The sequence below is a fragment of the Lontra canadensis genome, unplaced genomic scaffold (assembly GCF_010015895.1).
Source record: "Lontra canadensis isolate GAN:19392208 unplaced genomic scaffold, GSC_riverotter_1.0 scaffold16, whole genome shotgun sequence".
Taxonomy (NCBI): Eukaryota; Metazoa; Chordata; class Mammalia; order Carnivora; family Mustelidae; genus Lontra; species Lontra canadensis.
Genome location: NW_022631010.1, coordinates 12,303,545 through 12,329,754, shown reverse-complemented (window position 1 = coordinate 12,329,754; position 26,210 = coordinate 12,303,545). Strand labels below are relative to the sequence as shown.

The following is a 26,210-nucleotide window of genomic DNA, read 5'->3' as shown; positions in this document are numbered from 1 at the left end:
ATAAAATCTTAAAAAAAAAAAAAGCAGCTTTATTGAGGTATAACTGACATGGAAATCAATTTGATAGGTGTTGATGAATGTATGCAACCATGAAACCATCAACATAATCAAGATGGTGAACATGTCCCTCACCCCAAAAGTTTTACTGTGGCCTTTTTCAGTCTCTCATTTTCCTCCCTATCTACCCACCCCCACCCTTGTCCCCAGGCAACCACAAATTTTACTGCTGTCACCATGTATTAGATTGCATTTCCTAGAGACCTATATATATGGAATCGTGTGGTATGTACACTTTTTTGGTCTGGCCCATTTCATCACTATTCTGAGATTCATACCTGTTGTAGCATGTATCAAGAGTTTATTTCGTTTTATGGTTAGTAGTTTAGAGTATGCATATACTACACAGGTAGTTCATGCATTCATCTGTTGGACAGGTAGCCTGTTTCTAGGTTGTGTTAGTGGTGGTTGGAGGGGGGGTGGGGTTTATTTATTATTTTTGGTTTTGGTTTTGTTGGTTGTTACCTGTAAAGCTGCTGTGAACATAGATGTGCAAGGCTTTGTGTGGACATATGCTTTGATTTCTCAAATACCCAAGCATGAAATGGCTGGACCATAATAGTGGACCAACGTTTAACAATTCAAGAAATTGCTAAATGTTTTCCAAAGTGTTTACAGGATTTTACATTCGCTGAGGAATGTGCGAGACTCCCATTTTTTCCACATCCTTACCAAGCCTTGGTATGGTGAATCTTTTTAACCATAACAATTCTAGCGGGAATGGAGTAGTACCTCATGGTGTTCTCATATTATCCTAATGACTGATGTCATTGAATGTATTTTCATGGGAATGCTTCTTAGTATACAGTATATTCATGAGTTGGCTCAAGTCTTTTGCTCATTTTTAATTGGATTGATTTTTTTTTTAAATTACGATTGTGTTTGAGGGTTCTTTATATATTATCAATACAAGCCCTTTATCAGATTTATGATTTTAAAATAGGTTTCTCATTCTTTGGCTTATTTTCTCATTCTTTTTACAGTGTCCTTCGAAGAATAAAAGTACTTAATTTTGATGAAGTTTAATTTTTCAAAATTCTTTTGTGTCATTAGTGTTCTGTGTAAGAAATCTCTGCTTACCCACGACTACTAAGATTATCACTGTGTTTTCTTCTAGAAGCTTTCTAGTGTTAGGTTTTATTTAGATCTGTAATCTATTCTGAGTTATTTTTCTATATGGTGATAATTATGACTGAAGTTCATGTTTTTGCAACTGGATATGTAATTGTTGCAATCGCATTCTCTACTGCATTGCCTTCCCATCTTTGCTGAAAATCAGTAGTCCATATAACTGTGGTTCTATTTCTGGACTCTGTTCTGTCCATTGATCTATTTGTCTACTGCAGTGTATTATAGTGATTACATCTCTGTTGTTTTTCAGCCTTATTTCAGCTATTCTAAGTTGTTTGAATTTCAGTATGAATTTTAGAATCAATTTGTCATTTTCTCTTAAAATGAAAGCCTCCTGGAATTCTGATGGTCATCGCGTTTAATTTATAATGCAAATTGGTGATAACTGATTGCTTAACAATTTTAGGACTTGAGACTTAAGAGCAAGATATATTTCTCCATTTGTTTAGGTCTTTAATTTTTCTCAGTAATATTCTATAGCTTACAACATAATTTATCACATTTATCCTTAAGTATTTCATAGTTTTTAATGTTATTTTAAATGGTATTTAAAATTTTCTTTTTCTATTTGCTGCTAGTATTTTAAATAAAATATATTTTAATATATTGGTCTGGTATTCTTCAATTTTGATAAATTAATGTATATTCTATAGCTTTTCTATAGATTCTAACAGACCATTTTTATGAATAAAGATAGTTTACTTCTTACTTCCTAATACAGATGCCTTTTATTTTGTTTGCTTGCCTTATTACTTTAACTAGACCCTCCAGAACAATGTTAAATAGATGTGGTAAGAGAAGACATTCACTTCTTGTTTGTCACCTTAGGGAAAAAAAAAGAGTCCTCTTAGTATTAAATATAATATTAGTTCTATGTTTTCCATAAATGCCCTTTATCAAGTTAGATTCCCTTGTATTTCAAGTTTGCTGATATTTTTTCATCAGGAATGGATGTTGGATTTTGTTAATGCTTTTTATATGTCTATTGAGAATAGATGTATAATCTTATGGCTTGTTAATATATTACAGGGGAGCCTTGGTAGCTCAGTCTGACTCTTGGTTTCAGCTCAGCTCATGATCTCATGGGTTGTGGGATTAAACCTCCCTCTCCAGAGGCTCCTCTCTCAGTGGGGAGTCTGCTTGACAGATTCTCTCTCTCTGCTCTTCCCCCTACTCTTGCACTCTTTCTCCCGAAAAATAAGTATTTGAGAAAAAAAATATATGAATTACATTAATTTTTCAAATATAGACCAACTATGCTTTTCTGAAATAAATCTTATTTGATCATGATGTATTATCTGTTTTATAGATTATATACTGTTTTATCTATACTATTTCATAGATTATGTGCTTTTAGATTCATCCACTAAAATTTTTATTAGAATTTATCTCTTTTTCCTGCTCAATCTTGCTATCAGTTTTCTCAGTCTTCTTAATCAGATTTATATTTCACCAATTTTTTTCATTATTTTTATACTTTTTATGTATTAACTTCTATAGTGATTTTTATTTACTTTCTTCTATTTTGGGTTTAATTGTTATTCTTTATCTACTTTGTTAAGGTGGAAGCTGAGGTCATCGATTTGACCTTTTTTTTTTTTTTTAAGACTTTATTTATTTGACAGAGAGAGAAAGAGCAGCAGAGGGAGAGGGTGAAGTTGACTCCCCACAGGGCAGGGAGCCCAATGTGCGGCTGGATCCCCGTACCCTGGGATCATGTCCCTAATGGAAGGCAGCTGCTTAACCAACTGAGCCAGCCAGGCACCCCTTATGTTCTTTTGTAATTTAATGCTATACATTGTCCCTTAGGTACTATAACAGTGGTATTCCACATATTTTTACATTATGTACATATCTATAATTTTATATGTGTAATTTAATTTACTTCCAAATACTTTCTCATTTCTCTTTTGATTTCTTCTTTGACTTTTGGTTTATTTAGAATTACATTATTTAGTCTCCAACTACTTGGGAATTTTCCAGAGATTTTTCTGTTGTTGTTTTCTAATTCCGTTTTAGTCAGATAGCATACTTGGTATGAATCTTTTCTGTATGAGTCATACTTTGTACTGAATCCTTTTAAACTAATTGAAGCTAATTTTATGGCCCAGAATATAGTCTATCTTGGTAAGTGTTGTATGTGGTTTTGTCAAGAATGTTTATTCTGCTGTTGTTGAATTATTCTGTAAATGTTAATTGGGCCAAATTGGTTGTTAGTGTTGTTCAAGTCTTCTGTAGCCTTACTGAGATACCTTTATGAAGTTAACATTGAGTCTCTAACAATAATTGTAGATTTGTGTATTTCTACTTGCAGTTCTAGCAGCTTTTGCTTCATGTATTTTGAGACTGTTTTTAGATGTATAAACATTCAGTATTGTTAGGTCTTGATGAATTTTCCCTTTTATTGTTACAATATGACCAGTTTTAATCTTGGTGGTAATATTCTTTGCCCTGAAATCTATTTTCTGTAGTATTAATATAGCACTCTAGATTTCTTTTAATTAGTTTTAGCATATCTGTTTCTATTCTTTACATTTGTCTATTTACCTATAAAATGTGTTTCTTATGGTCAGCATATAGTTAGATCTTGCTTTTTTATCCAATCTGACATTTCTGCCTTTTAATAGAATATTTAGACTATTTATATTTAATGTGGTTATTAATATGGTTAAGTTTAAGTCTGATGTCTCCTGCTATTTCTTTTCTATTTGTCCAGTGTTGTCCCAGGGATTTTTTTTGGCAGTGGGGGGCTGTTTCTCAGAATATCTTTATTTTACTTTCAATTATGTAACATATTTTTCTTTTGGATTTTTCTAGATTGACATTTTTCTTTCAGTACTTTAAAGATTTTATTCCACTGTTACCTTGTTTACATAGTTTCTGATGAGAAATATGTCATCTTTATCTTAGTTTTTCCATACATAAGTGTCTCCCCCCTCCCCCACTGGCTTCTGCTAAGATTTTTCTCTTTATCTCTGTGTTTGAACAGTATAAGTTTTCTTCACATTTTTTTTTTTTTTGTGTTTGTGTTTTATTGAGGTTTCTGAATCTGTGGTTGTATAATTTTCTCCTATCCCTCCCCCCTCCTTCCCTTGCTCTCTCTCATCTCTGGTATTTCCTGCTAAAAACTCCAGCTGCTTTGGTCTCTCTTGTCTCACAGCACAGGGAGTCTGCTGGTCCTCTCTTGGGATTCCCCCTCCCGACTACCCAGCCTGGAAACTCACTCTTGGTTTTCTGATCTGAAAAAAATCAAAGTATGTAGAACCAATTGGTAGGGTTGTTTTCAAGAATGAGATTGTATCTATAAAGCACAGAGGTAACAGGTACTCAGTATATATAAATTCTTTATCATTTATATAGTATTATATATTGCATATACTTTTCTCAAGAATAGTTTTGAGGAATGGCAGTTCACTCACCACTGCCAAGGCAGCCCACAGGAAAGCCTGTTTCTCTTATTCATTCTTCCATGGCCCTTGGATCCTCTAGCATCTTCTCTCAACAGCGTGTTTGCCCCACTATGGTTACCTCTATTCTTTCTTCATTCCTCAAAACACTTCTAATTATAAGGGGAGTATTGCTAGCAAACTTTAGATTAACAGAGAGAAATTATACCAGACAATGAGCGAGAACTTTAAATTTAGTTAGTTATTAATATTTTGGACACATCAGACATTCTCAGCCAGAAGGGAATTCTCACGGACTGTGTGCTCACATTATTGGCCTCAACTTTGTTAGGTGTTGTCTTGGGGTTTCTTCTCCCGCTCCCACCCCCTGCTCTCTGTGTGTTTGCATGGGTGTACCTGTGTGTATGCATGCATTGCTGTCTTACGTTTCTTTACCTTTTCTTTCTCTTTGTATCTCTTTCTTTATGTTTTTCTCTTATTGTCCTTCCTGTTTCCCACCTTAATTCTCTATTAGTCTTTATGTCTCTATTTGTCTCCCCACTTATCCTCTGTTCTCTCAGATTTATCCAGTTGCCTACTCACTTCTTCCAAATTCCTTTTAGTCTTCCATGGAGGACAAACTAGCTCTCGGTCTTATCCCATCAACACTACAGGCCTTCTTTTGGATATATGCACATTCACAATAGTGCTTTTGCTCAACAAAGATTCACAAATTTCTCCAGATTTCCATCCTCTCTAATACAAAAAAAGGTGTCCTATTCCAAGGTTTATGAGATCAGCTTCATAGGCAGGATGTCCACAGTTGTGTTAAAGGGAGACATTCCTCTATTATAATAGGAAGTCTAATAGAAGCTTCTTGAATGACTTAACCTTGGTAATTGATTCAAAAATTGTTACAACCAGTGTGGGTTCTCTTTAGCACAGTGGTATGCTTCTGAGCAGGTCAGTGTTGACGGAATGGGTGGGAAACTTCCTTAGTTCTTGCCAGTCTTTCAGACAAGTCATTGTGTCAGAAACTAAGATAGGCAATGCTGTGTTCTCTATCTCAACATCCATGTCCACTGCCTTTGTAGCATTGATCCCAGTATATAATTATGTATTTATCTGCTGACTTGATTGCAGACTCTCTTCTCTACTAAAATATTACTTCTGTGAGGCCAAAAGATCATGTCTGCTTCATCCACAGTTCACTGTCTGGTCCTAAACACGATGTCTGCCCTTTCAAGCACTTGGCAGATGTTTATTGTTGAATCTAAAGATTTGTCTGAGAAAGTAGATTATTTCAGGCACAAAGTAAAGCCAAATGTGACCAAAAAGTTATGTTCATCAGCCAGTACCAACGTTGTTAGTAAGAGAGAAGAAGGTGTCTTTTCCTAAGAATTCTGTTTTAGGGTTGTAATTAAGTAGACTGGTAGTCATTGTTTCTATGAAACCCCTCTCTTCTTAAGAGAGCGCCCCAAAGCTTTGAGTTAACTGGAAGAAAGTACGTTTAGACTGAGATCGTACTGTATGGGTGTTGGGGGTATGGTTGGAGGTGGGGATGGAGTGGGAGAAAAAGACAGAAGACATTGACAGATCAACCCCAGATCAGAGTGCTCTTGGATTCTGTACAACCTTTGAATAGACATCTGTGTGGAAGGGAAGTGTGTGGGTACATATGTGCCAAGTGGGATTATCAGATCTATTGAGAGAATTAGATCTACAAGAGAGCCCACATGAGTTTATTATATCATGAAGACCTGGCAGTAATGATTATATTAATATAAGCATGGAGGAATATAGACTAAAATGTCCACAGTGTCTTAGGTGCTGGGATTCTGAGTGATTTTTTTTTTCTATTTTTTGCTTTTATATGTTTTTCCAATTTTTCTACAACATACACATGAATAGTAGATAAGGAAAGTTTTTAAAAATGTATAATATTTGCCATTTATATTGGGTGCCACTTATTTGTTTCACAATATCATGGAATGAAAATTAAAATCTGCCCTGAGAAGCACACGGTATTATGAGTTATCAGGTAATTTGACAGCCCTGAGGTTTGCAGTGTTTTATTGATGTTAGAGTACTTAGGCTGTTGAAATACCTAAACACCTTTACTTAAAAAACTTTTAGAAAGGCTTTTCATTTTCTGCATGGCACTTATTTTTGCCTGGAGGTTTTATGGCTTTTTTTTTTTTTTTCCTATATTTATTTATTTATTTATTTTTTTTTTTTTATAATCTTTCAGCAAGTGGTTGATTTTCTGTTTCTAGAATTGCTGTTCTTCTTCTCTTCGATCTCCCGTTGGATTTGTAGGTGTTTGCAATCTTTAGATAAGCTATCTAGCTGATCTCCCGCAACCTGAAGTAGTCTCAGCTGCTACTTCTCCGCCATCTTGACTCCTCGGTTTTATGGCTTTTTGACATGCAGCCAGACCTCTATACCTTATACTTGACCTCCTGGATGTATGTATTATTTTAATTAACTAATTTGATTCTGGAAAAACATATTTCGATGTCTGTTTTTACTGTAGATAAATTCTGACCTAAAGACTAATCATCAGATTGGAGGCTGTGATTATAAGAGTGTGCTATTGGATTTGATATTTTATATTCACTTCAGGCTTCTTATATTATGTTTTATTATCCATGTTGCAGAATCTAAATAAATGTGCTTCATTATTTGCTTGGGATGTTTCATTAAAGTTGAATAGAATCATTTTGGCATACTTCAATGTCCTAGTAATTTCTCTGTGAAGTATCTGCTTTAACATGGTGTATTTAAAAACTAAAAAATCCGGGACGCCTGGGTGGCTCAGTTGGTTAAGCGGCTGCCTTCAGCTCAGGTCATGATCCCAGCGTCCTGGGATCGAGTCCCACATCGGGCTCCTTGCTCGGCGGGGAGCCTGCTTCTCTCTCTGCCTCTGCCTGCCATTCTGTCTGCCTGTGCTCGCTCTCTTTCCCTCTCTCTCTGACAAATAAATAAAATCTTAAAAAAAAAAAAAACAAAAAACAAAACCTAAAAAATCCAGCTAGTTGATGTCAACTTGTTAGTATAATTTCTATCAAATTGTTAGTATAATTTCTATCAAATTTTTCTTAGAAAATTCATTTGCCCATTGTATTTGAAACCTCTTTCTTTTTTTCTCCAGTTACTGTCACTCCTTAGATTTTTAAATGATCAAAATAATTCACAGAGGACTCTAGATTTGCAATACCCAGTTTTGGATCCACTGACCCCAGTGACTGAGAACTTTAGATATGGCTGTTCCAAATTGAAATGTTTATTTAAATAAACAAAAATATTTATTAATATATGTTGAATTATATTTTGGCTTTATTTTTAATAAAATGAATTATTAAAATTAATTTCACCCATTTTCTTTTTACCTTTTTAATGCAGCTATTAAGAAATTTAAACTTACATTTGTGATGGACCTTTGTAGATCACATTATATTTCTATTGGACAGTGCCAGTTTAGAGCCTGTTTCTTTACCAAGAAGACAGGTTCTACCAAAATCTGTTGGTAAAATGAATGCCATAGGACTTGGCAAAATGCTATCCAAGTTCTCTGTCATTATGTTAGTGTCCACTGGAGCTGTTTGAATTGTGTCTTGCTATATGTTGCAGCACAGGAATTCTCCCTTTTCTGACTTTTGAGATATGTTTTCAAGAAACTGTTCCTATCAATCAGGAATCTCATTTTACATTGGATGAGGTTGAGTTCCTGCACACCAGATAAAGGTTAGCACAGAAAACTAGCTGAGAAGAATATGAACTCAGCAATCAAGAACTCAATGGATGGCATGCCTAGGTGGCTTAGTTGGTTAAGCATCTGCCTTCAGCTTAGGTCATGATCCTGGGGTCCTGGGATGGAGTTCCACATCGGGGCTCCCTGCTGAGCAAGGAGCCTGCTTTTCCCTCTTCCACTCCCCATGGTTGTGCTATCTCTCTCTCTCTCTCTGTCAAATAAATAAATAAAATCTTAAAAAAAAGATGGAATAGACTGTCACTTGCTTGGGCTAACAGAGGTTGTTGGTATCTGCAATTTAGTGTGGATATACAGGTATATTCATTCCAAGGGACTCAGCATATCATGTCAGAACACATCCGCAGCATACTTTTTTTCAGATTTTAAGAGCTTTTATGTTTTACAAAGAATCTTTGGAGCCCAAGACATACTTGAGCATACTTGAGCGTGTTTTTCCTTTTTTGTTGTTGACTTTTTTTGTCATGCAGAATGAAATGATAAATACCCAAATTCAAAACATGGGCTTGGCATTCGTGTGTTTCTCACATACCTGAAATAATATTAAAAAGTAGAGGTTTCCATAAGAGAAGGGTGTCTATTAATTTTTTTCTGAAAACATGGCAGAATACTAGTTATAAATTAAAGCATCTTTTTTTGTGGTAATTATATTGATAGACACTGCTATTTAGTTTTTAAAAAGTAAATATAAAAGGAATTATACTACTTTTCATTAGATATAATTAATTGCTTCTGTGTATTTTAATTCATAAGTTGTCGCTTCTTGTATATTTTAAATATTTTTTATTTAAAGGTTATTTCTTTGTTTGAGAGAGAGCGTGTGCACGAGTAGGGGGGAGGGCAGATGGAGAGGAAGAAGCAGATTCCCCTCAGAGCAGGAAGCCCAATGTGGGGCTCTGTCTGCGGACCCCAGAATCATGACTTGAGCCAAAGGTAGACACTTAACCGACTGAGCCACCCAGGCACCCCTATTTATTTAGTTTAGAAAGAGCAAGAAAGACAGAACATGAGTGGTGGGGAGGGAGAGAATTCCCAGCAGACTCCGCACTGAGCATGGAGCCTGACATAGGGCTGGATTCCAGGACCCTAATATCATGACCTAAGCTGGACACTAAACTGACTGAGCTGCCCAGGGGCCCACTTCATATATATTTTAAATAATCACTATGTTAACAATTATTTTAACTCTGCTATGATTTACGTATAGCTAATTATTTTACATATACATTTTTATGACTATAAGGACAATGTGGTTAACATTTGTTTGAAATTTGGAATTCTTTTGATATATAGTCCTATGTATATATGTTAAAGGAAATGGTAGCCTGGATTTTCACGTTTTGGGGTAATATTATTTGAAGGTGGATTTATACTGCTCTTTCCAAGAGAAATGTTTTCTCTCTAAAGGGATTTCACTGAACTTCCAGCAACACTTGACAATGTAAGGAGGCTGACATGAATTTAGTAAGTTTTGAATGCTCTAAAAAAATCATTTCTGTTATTTCTTTTGTTTCCCATGGGTATTTCCACTGTTGTCCTGAGCCACAAGCCACCAGCTTAGGTGGTTTGGGGTATAGTATGAGTTTTATGAAGCAAAATATATAATTATCCTCAAATATGCTCCCTTAAAAAAATCCACTAAATTAAGTGAGCCTCGAAGTACAAAGTGAGACCATAAGATACTCTTTCTTCCTCTTTCTCAAAAATGTGGCTGTAGAGTAGAAGTCACACATTCAGATGCTCCGGGGATGAGGGGGGAGAGGTAGGTAACCTAAATGGATGATGCATGGGGATTATAGAAAAGTAGACATCTCGTGCCCTTTATGTATCAGTTAGGATTTCTATTTGGTGGCAAAGAAGAGAGACTGAAAATAAAACTGGTTAGTCAAGGTGGATTTTTTCTCTTATGGTGCACCTGGTTGGTTCAGTCAGTAGAGCATGTAACTCTTGATTTGGTGTCATGAATTCAAGCCCCACATTGTGGGCCAAGTTTACTTTTAAAAAATGACCTTAGGCACAAAGTCTCAGGTCACGGTGGTAACTTCATGGTTATCAGAGATAGAGGTTTTATATCAAGCCCACCATCACCACATAGCAGACTATCATAAACTCAGTGTCCTAAAACAAGCATGTACCCTTGCTTATCAGTCTACAGATCAACTGGGAGAATTTTCTAGTCTTGGTTTCACCTGTATCTGCAATCAACATAGGGTTCAGTAAGTAGCTCTGTTCATCTTGACTTGGTCATCTCTTATATTTGGGGGCCTGGTTTCAGAATGTCCTCAACTAAGGCAAATGTCCCATCCTACATGACCTTTCACCTTTCTCTAGCACAAGATATTTCACATATCAGTGGAAATTTTCTAAAAGAGAGTAGAATCCCTCAGGGCCTGTTGCGGTCTGGGTTCAGAAGTGATTCTCTGTCACTTCTGCCATATTATATTGATCACATCATGTCCTAAGTCCAGCCCAGGTTAGATGGTCTGGGAAACAGGTTCTAGTTCTTGATGGGAAATACTGCAAAGGGTTTGAATACTAGGGTTTGATGCATGAAAAATTAGGCCATAATAAATCTACCATAAACTTCTTCTGCCTTTGAGCTCTACCTGAAGTGGGGGTGGATCCATGACTACTCTTTTCACCTCATGGTCTGATAAAGCTACTGAAACTTGAGCCATCACATTGATTTTCTAGGCAAGAGGCAGTAGGAAAAAGGGCAAATAGGGCCCTTGAGGCCGTATTCTAATGAGTGTTCCTTAAAGTCTCACTGAAACACCTGTGCTTATACTTCATTGCCCAGCCCTGGCTATCATAGAGATAAGGAAATATGATCTTAAACAGACATCTTGTGCCAAACAAAATTAGGGTTCTCATGCTATGGAAGCCAATATGAGTCAATAACTAGCAGTATCTGACACACGAACCATAGGTCCCACTTTCATTTTACTTTGACTGTTGGAAAATATTACGAAATGACTTGGCTTAAAAAAAAAAAAAAAACCTCACAGAGATTTTATGGGAAATTTCCTGAATTTTTTATGGTAGCTCTTAATTTGAAATATTTTAAAATTATTATTTTAAAATTTTAGATCTAGAGAGAGGTTGCAAAGATAATACAAAGAGTTTCCTTATACTTTTCATCCCGAATGTTAACATTTTACATAACTGTAGTACAATTGCCAAAAATAGGAATTTAAAAATGGTATAAAACTGTTGGCCAGGAGATGACTAAAATTAACCAGTCAGGAAATGACCAATGTTGGTGAGGAAGCAAAGGGGAACCCTCCTACACTGTTGGTAGGAATGCAAGCTGGTGCAGCTACTCTGGAAAACAGTATGGAGATTCCTCAAAAAGTTGAAAATAGAGCTACCCCACAACCCAGCAGTCGCATTACTGTGTATTTACCCTAAAGATACAAGTATAGTGATCCAGAGGGGAACGTGCACCCGAATGTTTATAGCAGCAATGTCCATAATAGCCAAACTATGGACAAAACCTAGATGTCCATCAACAGATGAATGGATAAAGAAGATACAATGGAATACTATGCAGTCACCAAAACCCCCAAATCTTGCCATTTGCAATGACATGGATGGAACTAGAGGGTATTAAGCTAAGTGAAATAAGTCAATCAGAGAAAGACAATTATCATATGATCTCTCCGATACAAGGGATTTCAGAGACAGGGTGGGGAAGGGAGGGAAAAAATGAAACAAGATGGGACCGGAGAGGGAGACAAACCACAAGAGACTCTTAATCTCAGAAAACAAACTGAGGGTTGCTGGAGGGGAGAGGGGGGAAGGATAGGGTGTCTGGGTTATGAACATTGGGGAGGGTATGTGTTATGGTGAGTGCTGTGAATTGCAGAAGATTGATGATTCATAGACCTGTACTCCTGAAACAAATAATACATTATATGTTAATATGAAAACATAAAAATAAAAATCCTTTAAAAAATACAAGTTACATTAAAAACAAACAAACAAACAACAACAACAACAAAACACCTATCAGCCAGGAGTTAGCAAACTTTTTCTGTAAAGGGCCAGACAGTAATTATTTTAAGTGTCTGCCACTACTACTTAACTCTGCCATTGTAGCACAAAGAAACAGACTACATGAACATATGAGAGTATCTGTGTTCCAATGAAACTTTATTTACAGAGACAGGTGGTGGATCAGATTTCACTCATGGCCTGTAATTTGCCAACGTCTGCTATAAACTAAGCAGTTTATATAAAACTAAGCTTATAAACTAAGCTTACAAACCTTATTTGATTTTATCAGTTTTCCCATTAATATCCTTTTTCTCTTCAATCCAAGATCCCAAATTACATTTAGTTGTCATGTCTTTGTCTCCTTCAAACTAACACAGTTGTTCATTCCTTCCTTTGATGAACTTGACACTTGAAGTACACTATTCAATTATTTGGTAGAATCTCCTAATTTGGATTTCTCTGATGCCTTTTCATGATTAGATTGAGGTATGCACAAATGCAGGTGTGTGTATATGCATGAGTTAGTATACATACATACATTTCCTACCTTTGTCCACAGAGAGAGTCTACAGTCAGTGACCCCTCAGGAAAAAAGAGCATACCTAGCACCCAGATCTTGATTTCTTAACAATATTTCCCGATAAAGGAACCAGGGCTCTTTGCAAAAGTAACTGATTCCATGCCTGGGGCCGGGAAAAGATGAGAACTGCCCAGAATGAATATTTGTGTTGTCAAAAAGTAAGGTAACACTCTCAAAAGAACAAGAACATGTCAACAGGATACAGGGACCAACCTGATGGCGTTCCAAATAGACAAACCTGGGATAACTTGAGCTACCAAATATATGATGAGAGTTTTGGATTCTAACCCATAGAAAAATGATAAATGTCCCTAAGTACATGAAGATATAAATAAATAATTGAATATATACATGGAGTGAAGGGGCATTTTGCCTTTAGGGAAGAATCCCATTTAAATAAATGGAATTAAATAAATTCCAATGAAAGAGAAGAAAGGACATTCCCCTTAGCAAATACCACAGTAATCATTGTTGCAGACACAATCCACTGATGGATGCTAAAGTTAATGGGCTGAAGTTTGGGGAGAAGAGGGCATTTACCTAGTCACAAAGTATCTATCCCCCCAGGTATTAACTACAAAGGGGGACAAATAATAACATTTTACCACATGGCAGATACCCCCTTAACCAAGTGATAAAAATACTGCTTTCTTTTCCTTTCAGCCATACAAGCAAAGATCTATTCATAATTTTCTCTGTTTAAAAAAAATTCCTATACTCCATGTTGCCTGCATTTGATTAATTTCAGTTTCACTTAAAATCAGTTACCCTTATCAGGATTTCAATTTATTGACACACGCCACCCAACTGAAGATGAATTCCAGAAGTGAAATTGCTGAGGATAGCCATCCCAAAGGCAGACAAGGTTACCAAAGCTCCTGCTTTTTGACTGTGACATTTCTAATTTGATCGAACTGTTAGTCATGCTTTGTATATACATTTTCGTTAACTTTTTAAATTTAGACTTTGAGCAATCACAGTAAGGAAAACATAGCCGATGGCCCAGCAAATGAGATCCATAAATCTAAAGATGCCAGTGGACACTAAATTTAAGTAAGGATGTGAATACTAGAACAAAATAATCCATAACAAAATTACAAAGCTAAAAAGCTAATAATGGAAACATCACAAAATCAGAAAAGCAGGGTGTTTTTATTAGTAGACTTCCCACTCCACTTCTGTGATACCTGGACCCATAAGTATTTTGGCTGAAAATGCTCCGATTATCTCTTTACCTTTAAATATAAAAGTTATTTTGGGGGGAAATCGGAGGGGGAGACAAACCATGAGCGACTATGGACTCTGAGAAACAAATTGAGGGTTTTGGAGGGGAGAAGGGTGGGGGGTTGGGTGAGCCTGGTGGTGGGTATTATGGAGAGCACGTATTGCATGGAGAACTGGGTGTGTGCATAAACAATGAATTTTGGAACACTGAAAAAAAAATTTTTTTTTAATTATTTTGAGGGGCGCCTTCATGGCTCAGTCGATTAAGTGTCCACCTTCGGCTCAGTCTTGATCTCAGGGTCTTGGGAACAAGCCACACGTCAGTCAGGCTCGGCAGAGAGTCTGCTTCTCCCTCTCCCCTTCCCCTGCTTGTCTGCTCTTTCTCTTTCTCCCTCCCTCTTTCTCTTAAAAAAAAAATTATTTTGAGATATCTTTTTATAGTGTAAATAGAAACAGAAAGCAGCCCTTCTGTTAAGGAGTCTGATTGAGATTTATTTTACATAAATACACTTTAGAAAAGTTTATTTTGGCATTACAGCTTATCAGTAATGACATGAAAACTTTTTTTTTTTTAAATTATCAAATTCTGGAAAATCTTTATCACAGTTTTTGAATACTGGAGGCCTAAGATTCCAGGGCATTTGAAGTTTGCTTGTGCAATGACTAATCTTAGATACTCTCTGATGAATTGCATCACCACTTACTCATCAATGTCTTCCTTGTTGTGACTGTGATGGGTTTTATGTTCTCTTCATAATCTTCATTTGTGTCAAATCAGGAAGGATTTCAGTATTTTCCATTATTCATATGATCTCCTTTTTATTAATTGAATAATCAAGAACCAATCTGTTACTTTTCCTCACTGTTTTCCTTCTACCTACTTATTTTTTTATTTTTAAAGATCATTTATTTATTTACTTGACAGAGAGAGACACAGCCGGAGAGGGAACACAAGCAGGGGGAGTGGGAGAGGGAGAAGCAGGCTTCCTGCAGAGCAGGGAGCCCAATGAGGGGCTTGATCCCAGGACCCTGGGTTCATGATCTGAGCTAAAGGCAGACACCTAACTGACTGAGCCACCCAGACAAACCCTAACTATATTTTTCAAACCTTTACTATTTTTCATTTAAGATTTTATTATTTATTTGAGAGACTGAGTAATCGAGAGAGAAGAGAGAGAGAGAAAACACAAGCCACTAGGGAGAGAAAGGGAGAGGGAGAAGCAGACTTTCTGCTGAGCAGGGAGCCCAGTGAGGGACTCGATCCCAGGACCCTGAGATTATGACCTGAGCCCAAGGCAGAGGCATAACAACTGAGCCACCTAGGAGCCCCACAATTTTTCTTCTAATGACTGCTTTCACAGTGGTCTGAAAAATTTTTTGTACCAGAGGTTTCTTCTGTGTCAGAATGATTTTTATTGACTTAACATTTTAATGGTTTGTCTCATAGTCTCTTAATTTTTTTCTTCGTTTTTCCTCCATTCTTTAATAAATACAAAGATGACATAAAAGCATACCTTTCTTATGTGATTGAAGCAGGGACTTTTAATGTCTCCCTTGTTTTCTTGAGACCTTCATGACAACTTACCAGATTGCAGTAGATGGTAAGTTCAAACCTTATCAACTTTCTGAATAAACATGTTGTGAATCTTTGGAAATACCTCTTAGCCTGGGAAATGTTGTCCCCATGTCACAGAGCTTAAGAAGCTTTAGAAAAGGCAGACTTCCTCCATGCATTCACATCCACAGCTGCAGGGGACACTCACACTGCAGTGTCCCAGGCCTGTATCTCTGTGCTGTGATGCTGGGTCATTCAGCCCCTGGTATTCCTGAAAGCCATTGCTGCATCAGGCTGACCAACAGAAACTGAACTGTAATGGAAATTTACTGCAGAATACATAAATATAGCCCACTCACTACAAACCAAATGCAACCTCAGCTCAAGTTAACCCTTAGCTAGAGCCCCAAAATAACCATCACCACCCCAACCCTGTGCAACATATAGGGAAGTATGATGTAGGAAGTTGGAATGTAAAGAGACAGCTGTCCTAACTATTTACTGGTAAAATATCTTACTTTTGCATGTTTTGTGAAAATACAATGATGTGAACATATTGCTAGGGTCTGTTTCAGGGTCTCAGTGTCCATAAACAAGTAAATGGCCTTGAGCCTTAGGCTTCATGATACATCTGTCCTTGTTCCTTATTATGCATGATAGGTATGAGAAGCCGAGTCAATGAGGGTTTTTATGACAAATCAGTAGTTGAGTGTTGGCAATCTGAAGAAATTCTGAAATGCAAGAAAATCTTGCATTTGAGAGACTTGAATTTAACAATAATCCTTAAAATATATCCCAGTATTAAAGACTTAATAAACTTTCCTAAATTATAGGTTTTTTAATTAACATATAATATATAATTTGTTTCAGGGGTACAGGTCTGTGAATCATCATTCTTACACAATTTACAGCACTCACCATAGCCTATACCTTCCCCGATGTCCATAACCCAGCCACCCTATCCCTACCCCCCATCCCCCAGCAACCTTCAGTTTGTTTCCTGAGATTGAGTCTCTTATGGTTTGTCTCCCTCTCTGGTCCCACCTTGTTTATTTTTCTCTCCCTTCTCCCCACAACCCCCCTCCCTGCCTCTCAAATCCCTCATATCAGAGAGATCATATGATAATTGTCTTTCCCTGATTGACTTATTTCACTTAACATAATACCCTCTAGTTCCATCCACGTCAATGTAAATAGCAAGATATATATATATATCTTTTGATGAAGCCATCAAAAAGTGGCACCAAATATATATATATGTTATATATATATATAATTATAAATATATATAACATATATATATATATATATACACACACCACATCTTCTTTATCCATTCATCTGATGATGGACATCTAGGCTCTTTCCATAGTTTGGCTATTGTAGACATTGCTGCTGTAAACATTGGGGTGCACGTGCCCCTTTGGATCACTGCATTTGTATCTTTAGGGTAAATACCCAGCAGTGCAGTTGCTGGGTTGTAGGGTAGCTCTATTTTCAACTTTTTGAGGAACCTCCGTACTGTTTTCCAGAGTGGCTGCACCAGCTTGCATTACCAGCAACAGTGTAGGAGGGTTCCCCTTTCTCCACATCCCTGCCAACACCTGCCATTTCCCGACTGGTTAATTTTAGCCATTCTGACTGGTGTGAGGTGGTATCTCACTGTGGTTTTGATTTGTATTTCCCTGATGCCGAGTGATGCTGAACACTTTTTCATGTGTCTGTTGGCCATTTGGATGTCTTCTTCGCAGAAATATCTGCCCATGTCTTCTGCCCTAAATTATAGATTTTTAAAAGCTTAATTTCAGTCACCCGGGCTGGGCCTTTGTTGGAATGGGCCTATACAAGTGAGGGAACCTGGATTTTATGGTTTTTCATTATTTATGATTCAGTTTTTCTTACTGATTTCCTACCACTTTCTATTTGCAACCCACAAGCAGATTAGAATATAAGAACAACCTCTTTGGATTGGCTGGGATGAGGTATATTTCTCATATTTGGGTACATCCTGTGTCAGCCATATATTGTCATGAAAATGCTGTGTAACAACCAGCCGCACAATTATTTATGTATCTATTAAGTTCGCAGCTTTGCAGGGTTCCACTGATCTAAGCTTGGGTCAACTGTAGGTTGACCTGATGACTCTACTAGTAGTTAGCTGGACTTGTATATGTTTACCAGGTAGCTGCTAACTCGTCTGGGATGGCTTTGGCTGGGGTATCAGAGCCATACTGTTTCTTTCCTTGTGTCTCTCTTTCTGCATCCAACTATCCTGGATATGTGTTCATGGTAATGGCAGACACACAAGAGAAGTCAGAAATGAACAAGTCTCTGAAAATACAGGAAAACGGCTAATGTCCCGTTGGCCAAATCAAGTGACATAGCCAAACCATGGAGCGGAGGGACCTAAATTGTTACTTGGTGAAAAGCATGCAAAAGACAAAGAATTTGGACCATCTTATGTGATGAAATACCTCCTATGTTCTGAACTAAATGCTTGATTTTCTTGATTAACACATAGCTACAGTCTGAATGTTTGTGTCCTCTGCACAAAGTATGTGTTGAAATATGTAGGGCTTTGGGGAGGAGATTCGGCTGAGAGAGTAAAGCCCTCATGGATAGTATTAGTGTGCTTGAAGAATAGATCTCATGGAGCTCTGAGCCCCTTCTACCATGTGAAAATGCAACCCAGAAGACAGTCATCACCCCGCCATGCTGCTGTCCTGATTTCAGGCTTTCAGCCTTGTAGAGAAATAAATTATTGTTGTTTATATGCTACCCAGGCTGTGATGTTTTGTTATAGCAGCTCAAATGGACAACAGCACCATTTAAATCTGCTCCTTTCCAAATGCCTCTCAGCCCTGTAAGTGGTACTGCTGTCCACCTGGCTCAGGGTCAAGTAGCCACCCCATCAAAGGGTCATCTGTACTTTCAAAATATATCTAAAATCAGATTATTTCTCAATGTCTCTACTACTCCCACCCTCATACAGGTTGTTATCATTTTTTTTTTTTGCCTCTGCTACCTAAATAGCCTCTTAAGTTTTCAACCTTGCCCACCTGTTGTATCTCTACTACATCTATGAACAGTTTCAGAATGCAAATTAGATCATGCCATCTTCTGCTCAAGGCTTTCCAATTGCTTACCCATCAGATTTATAATAAAATCTAAAATCTTCACTATGGCCTATAAGGCCATCCAGAGTCTGGTTAGTGGCTACATGTTCTTGCCTTATTTTTATACCATTCTTTCCTCACTCTTCTGTAGCCACATGGGCCTTCAGTGTTGTTCTGTGAACATTCTTGACCTCAAGACATTTGCACATGCTATCTCCATAGCCTAGGATACTATTGATCTCACCGTATTACTCAAATGAATATTTATGAGTATCAAATGAGTATCAAATACTCACTTCATTCGGGTTTCTGTTCAAAAGCCACCTCTTGTAAGTCTCTTTCTTGATCTCTTTTTCTAGTAACTTTCTGTCATTCTCTTTCCTGACCAGTCTTTTTCTTCACAACATGTGTTACTAGTGGATATTATAATGTATATTTGTTGAATGAAAAAAATAGCATAGAGGAAGTGGACCTAGTACAGCACTGCACCTAGCATAAAGATATTCCTAAAATATTACACAGGAGAACTGATAGTGTGGGGAAACCTTACCGTTGACAAAGGATGTCTACCACTTTTGGTCATTTAAAAGATGTAGTTTGTTTTGATAGCTAATATCCACCTTTATCTGGAAAGATTTTGGTCATTCTCTGTTTTTTGGAATGTAACTAAGAGTTTATGAGAAGTATAGAGGCAAATATAAATTTTTCAACAGTGAGCTTAATGCTCATTGGTTGTATCCTTGCTTCCTGCTAACTCTAACTTCAGGCTTTGGGGTACTCTGGTATTCTAGGGAAATTTGAATAACTTTGGAGTAAGGCTAGCATCTTCAGTTGGGCCAGAGGAAGAGGAGGCCGTGTCATTGTGGAAACCTTTAACTCAGGAATTTTATCCTTTTGCTGTGCCGTGGACTCCTTTGGCAGCCTCAGGAAGACCGGGAGCCAATTTTTTTTTTTTTTAAGATTATATTTATTTATTTGACAGAGAGAGGGAGCATAAGCAGGGAGAGGGGCAGAGGGAGAAGTAGGCTCCCCACTGAGCAGGGAGCCCCATGTGGGGCTTGATCCCGGGACCCTGGGCTCATGACCTGAGCCGAAGGCAAATGCTTAACCAACTGAGCCACCCAGGTGCCCCCGGAAGCCTTTTTTTTTTTTTTTTAAGATTTTATTTATTTATGTATTTATTTGTCAGCGAGTGAGAGAGCACACAAGCAGGCAGCTTGACAGGCAGCGGCAGAGAGAGAAGAAGGCTCCCTGCCGAGCAAGGAGCCTGTTGTGGGATTTGATCCCAGGATGCTGGGATCATGACCTGAGTTGAAGGCAGCACCTTAACCGACTGAGCCACCCAGGCATCCCCTGGGAGCCAATGTTTAATACTGTGTTTGGTTTTATTTGTTGAGAGAAAATTCACGTAACATAAAATTAACCATTTTAATGTAAGCAACTCATTGGCATTTAACATTTGTAAAGTTAGACAACCACCACATCCATCTAGCTCCCAGACCTTTCTCCCATTCGAAAATAAGACCCTGTGCCCATGAAGCCATTCTCTTCATAATCCTGACCCCCCAAGGCCCTGGTAACCAGCAGTCTGCTTTCTCTTGCTCTGGATTTACATTTTCTGGGTATTTCAGATAAATAGAATCATACCACGTGTGACTGTTCATGTTTGTGACTGTTCACGTCTGACTTCTTTCCCTTAGCGTGTTTGAGGTTATTCACATTGTAGCATGTATCATTGTAGCATGTATCATCCATTTTTATGCCTGGATCATACTGTTGTCTAGAAATACCACATTCTATTTGTCCATTCATTTGTTGATGGATATTTGGGTCGTCCCCACCTTTCAGCTACTGCAGATAACGTTGCTATAAACATTCCTGTACCAGAATTTGCGTATGGGTTTTCAGTTCTTTTGGGTAGATACCTAGGAGTGGAGTCTCTAGGTTACCTGGGTGACAATGTACTGTTTCAAAATGCATAGAATAAAATACCTAGGGTAATAAAGGAAACAAATTATATCGGCATAAAGTTATCAAAACATCAAATAAAACAAATTGGTGTTATGGTGATATGAGTTATTTGATTTGGAAATATAACACCTAATGGCAGACCTAATAACTGCCCTACATTTGGAGTAGTGTAGAGTGCAGATGATGTTTCAAAGTGTCTGCAGCAATTACAATGTGGGTATAGAAAGTCTTATGTTTCTTGATTACCAGTCCTTAGCATGTTCCTAGGTTTTGTTGCCTGTTCAATGCTGATGATAATAGAGAAGTAATTTCTTTCTCATCCAAATTCATGGAACCCATAAATCCTATCTAAATGATCCCAAGAACTTGAAGTGAAGACCCCCCCCCCCACTTAAAAACTCCCTGCTTTAAATAGGGGAGTGGTTATAAACACGGAACTCCATGGTGGCCCCTTTTCTCTGTGTCTATCTCCCCACTATTTCCCCATGTCATCATCTTGCTCAGGAAATCTAAGCTCCGCAGCATCAGCTCAGATGGGCAGATGAACTGAGGTGGAAGCTAGAGACCCCTCATAATTCCAAAGATGTTATCACCAACTTTTGAGCTGTTACCTTTTCTGTTTCCTGTATCAGATTAATGTTTATATCATTCAAACACCTAGGAATTAAAATAACTCTTCTAATGGTGTAGAGTGCTTCAGAGTATCTAAAGGTCTTATTCGTACACCCTCTCATTTAACCCTCTGAAAGTTGCGTGACAGAGCATGTCATTACCAGGAGTGTGAGATAAAGAAGCCCAGATACAGACTCATTTAGTCAATCAAGTTTGAAAAGCAAGTACTCATTCGTGGAACTAGAACTTGGGGGCATTCTGCAAATAAAAAGTCAAAGTACCTTTTCTATTCAACTAGAAAACCAATATATCCGATATATCCAAACTTAATTGTTTGGTTGTTAGCGTAAAGAATGGTTGATCCTGGTGGTGGGTATTATGGAGGGCACGTATTGCATGGAGCACTGGGTGTGGTGCATAAACAATGAATTCTGGAACACTGAAAAATTAAAATAAATAAAAATTTAAAAAAAAAAGAATGGTTACTCCTTAAAATAAAAGCCAACATGCAAACTGGTCTTGCAGATGAAAGGAGGATTAACATGAGAATACTACCTACAGTTCAGTCCTAAAAAGCACAATCCTTCCATTGATAGAGGCCAGACTTTCAAACTGGATAATTTCCTGTAGGAAAAGATGAGATTGGTTTTAGAAAGTCGAGCTTCATTATTCCCTGAAAAGAAAAACAAAATAGTGCACAATTCATATTAGAGGAAATCCAAAGAGAGGAACAGTTCCGTAAACTCCCTAGAAGTTTCCCTAGAGAGGATTCAGTGCACTTGACAAGTGCATAAGTAATTACTGAAAAAAAATGCAGTTCCATATGTCATAGTTATCTTGGTTTGAATGCAAGAAAAGCTGTTTTTCCGTGGATGAGGTTTTCTTCTCCCCCAAAGTTATGTATTCAGAGTTTTAGTGTTTCTATTTGTTCTTTGCTCCCAGGGAGCAGAACACACCTTATTCCAACAGTGAAAAGAGAGGAAGGACTGCTGAGCTCTGGCTATGAATATTTTATTATATAGAGAGACAGAGATCACAGAGGGGCAGATGAGTAGCAGAAAACAAATGTGATGTTGTTTGCAAGTCCTCAGAAGAGGTTTATATTAAACTGTCTCTGCCAGCTTGTTTTTCCCTTGGCTTTTATACTGTCAAACCTGGCAATGAAACCCTTTTGTGTATCTAAGGGTTCTCCTATTAGATGAGCAGTGCTACATCTAGTTGAAAGTATAGAATTATCCCCGTTATCAAGTATACACAAAGAAAAAGCTATTATCAAATGACACAGTGATGAAGATAAATTTTCAAGAACGATGATCCATATTAATTTGGTTTTGGAATGATGTTATCCCAGCTAAAAAAAAAAAAAAAAAAAAAAGTTAAAAAATAAATTACAGGTTTTCTCCACACAATCCAATTTATTTCTCTCCTCTTATCCCAATGTCTCAGAGTTGTTGTAAGATTTTGACCTGATGGTATTTAGCATCTTTCACGATTTCATAATCCATAGGACTTTATTTGCTCAGAACTCACTATTTAATGAGGACAAGGTCATAGTCTATTCTCTTTAAGAGAATGAAAACAAAGTCTTGTTTTTTTAACATAAGAGTCATATGACCACATATCAGACCTGCCACTCATATTTAAATTTCTGGGTACAAGGCGAAATTATCGGATAAAAGGGTGAATAATGCAACAGACATTCTAGGATTGCAGGGCTGAGGGGTCTCATTTTGTTCTGGGTCTAAACCACCTGAAATTGTTACAGAACCTGGACTGGGTCCTGATGGAAGAACCAAGTGGCTCTTGGAGACCTTGGAGGTTTAGAAGTTTAATTACTTGGTACTTTTGGTGTGTGTAGGAAACAGAGCAGTGAGAAGAAACCAGAAGAACCCCAGGGAAGGGGCTGGGACTCCTTTGCTGACTCAGTCGGCCATCTTAGAACACAGATTTTCCTTATCAGAATGATCTGCATAAGTGCTCTCCTTCTTGAATGAGAGGGTAAAACAAGTGTGCAGGGAATAGGAGCATTTGTACTAATATCATTGATGGCAAAACTTTGTTCTAGTTTACATAAGATAGAAACTTAGATTTTTTTTTTTTTTTTCCCCAGTAATTGGCCAGGAGCCCAATAATACCTCTATCTCTGAGTCAGGTGCCATTTGGAGCAGAGTTTTTTTGTTTGAGCTCATGGTCAAGGAACCCAATATGGAGAGTCCATATTGAGTCAGTGAAATGAATCTAGGAATCTCTGAAAATGAAATGTACAAAATGGCATAGACTTGTGGGTAAAAAAGTTACGCTTCTTTGGGTCCATCTCTATAACAGACACACATACAGAGATGCTTATTTTGCTGGGAGGAAAAAGTATGGGTAAACTAGAACTTCGGTTTGTTTTGTTTCTTGGGTTTTTTGTTATATTTTACAAATTATTCACAGGTGACAGGTCACTGATTTTTGGTTTTAAGAGCTATATTCTGTTGTCTGAAATGCTTCTTGGGTTGGTTTTATACTTAGTAAAAATCATAACTAACATTCTTTACTATTCACTATTGGCCAGGTACCTTACATAGGACATTTTCACTTTATCTTGAGAACCCCTCTGTATAAATTGTGTCCATACCCACTTTTCAGATGAATGGATAAACTTGAGGAATGACAAATCGGCCCTAACTGTGTAGCTACTACAAGTTGAAGCCAAGTCTATTGGTTTCAGAGTCAACCCCTTCCTCTTGAAGGTTGGAAATAGTAAATTTATTTATTTTTTTAAAAGATTTTATTTATTTATTTGAGAGAGAAAGAATGAGAGAGAGAGAGTATGAGAAGGGGGAAGGTCAGAGGGAGAAGCAGACTCCCCGCCAAGCAGGGAGCCTGATGTGGGACTCGGTCCCAGGACTCTAGGATCATGACCTGAGCCGAAGGCAGTCGCTTAAGCAACTGAGCCACCCAGGTGCCCTGGAAATAGTACATTTAATTGGCATCAGTACCTCATAACGTACCTCATGTACATTATCAGGTTCAGAGTAGTGTAGCTGTTTACTGAATATAGTCAACTGAGACTTCAGATTGCTTTTTCTAGGTCAACAGTGGTAATATGGCTTTAGGGAGATATATAGATAAAGGTTTCTAAGCAGCATGTTTAAAGACAAAAAATTGAGAGGAGAGTTTTAGTGATGATTTAAGCACATTAAATTTATGACATCCAATTTTAAAAATTAATTTGGTTATTTGTATAATAGACAACTAAAAACAAAGCTAGTTATAAAATAAACTTAAAGTTTAGAATTTAAAACAAAAATATTGGGTAATTGTATAGAAAATGTAATATGATAGTACTAATAAAGTGTAAAAATAAGATGTATTTATTTTGTTTTACTTTTCTGGATCAAGTTATTTCTGTTATAAAATGTATTGAATTATTGTTATGTGAGAGACCCATATGGCTGTATCAGTCATGAAATTGCATTTCCTGACAAGGTGACTTATCTTCTGCTACTCTGAAATATATGAAGAGAATCTCACAAGACTTTAAAACAAAGTTATGTCTACTTATGTTTTAGCTGATTTTGAACTCAATTAAAAACCTGTTAAAACAACAGAAACATACAAGAAACTGGGCTTTCAGAACCATCTAAGATTTCCTGTTACCTATCCAAGACATGCATTTTTAGCAAGTTCTGATTTTAGCAATGGTAGTTGGAAACATAAGGCATGCTTTTAAGACGACGATTTTATCTGCAAATTACCTCCCATGAAATACAAATAAATCAAATTTAAATTTAACCAGTTTTAAAATATTAAGAAGTAAACTTAATGGGAAGATCCTTACAACAGCTTTAAAACATAAATCTCTGTCCATTAAGAAGACTTAAACACGTTTTTAAGGCACAGAAAAGTAGATACTTAAAGTGTGATACCTCCACTTATTATGTCATAAAGTACTGGCATTTTTACAGAAAATACAAGTGTACTAAGTATGTATACTGTGTACCTACAGTTAACTGATGCATGTAATGAAATAAAAGCAGGTATTTCTTATTATTCAAGGAGAAAAATGGAGCTGTCTTCTGGAAACGGTTTGGGTTGTCCCATAATGGATAGGGTAGACTGTCAACCTATAATTATTTTCAGGGACGTTTTCTTTGAACTTGTCGGAAAATTGGATGAGCAATGATTAATATCAGGAAAGAGAAAAGAACTAGGACCTGAGATTTGTCCTTTTAATAAGATAGGAGAGAATAACTGCTTTTAAATTTGGATCTTTCATGAAGCATATGAAATCTGTATTTAGTCCCTTCCTACCCAGTTGATAGGATTTGTCTATTTGCTCATTTAAATGGCAGTGCTGTGCTGGACCATAAGCAAGGCTAGGAACTTACAGATCTACAGCCAATGTATAGGTAGGCAATCTTCATGATTCGTGGATTTTGTATGTGCAAAATCACCATCTCATGTGTGTTTGCATTTCTGTGGTTTTGCTGGTAGTTTTGCTGTTTGAGATGGTCCCCGAGCAGAGTGCTGAGGTTCTGTTTCGTATTTCTCAGTGTGAAGTGCCTTGTGGAAAAAATACATGTCCTTGGCAATCTTCATTCAGGTGTGAGTTCTCGTGTTATTGGCTAAGTTGAAACTTAATGAATCAAATATATATATATATATACACACACACACACACACACACACACACACACACATATATATGTATATATATATGATGTGTCTTTAAACAGAAACACACATAAAACTCTAAACTCTAAAATAAGGTTATGGGTTCAGCATTCACTAATTTGGTGTTTGCGGCTACTGTCCAGAA

General features: G+C 37.1%; 1 protein-coding gene across 2 annotated transcripts in view; it reads left to right on the top strand.

Annotated features, from left to right (window-relative positions):
- The window catches only part of PAK5 (p21 (RAC1) activated kinase 5), a 284,443-nt gene that overhangs the window by 91,243 nt on the left and 166,990 nt on the right, over window positions 1-26,210 (top strand). The gene's annotated exons all lie outside the window — the stretch shown is intronic.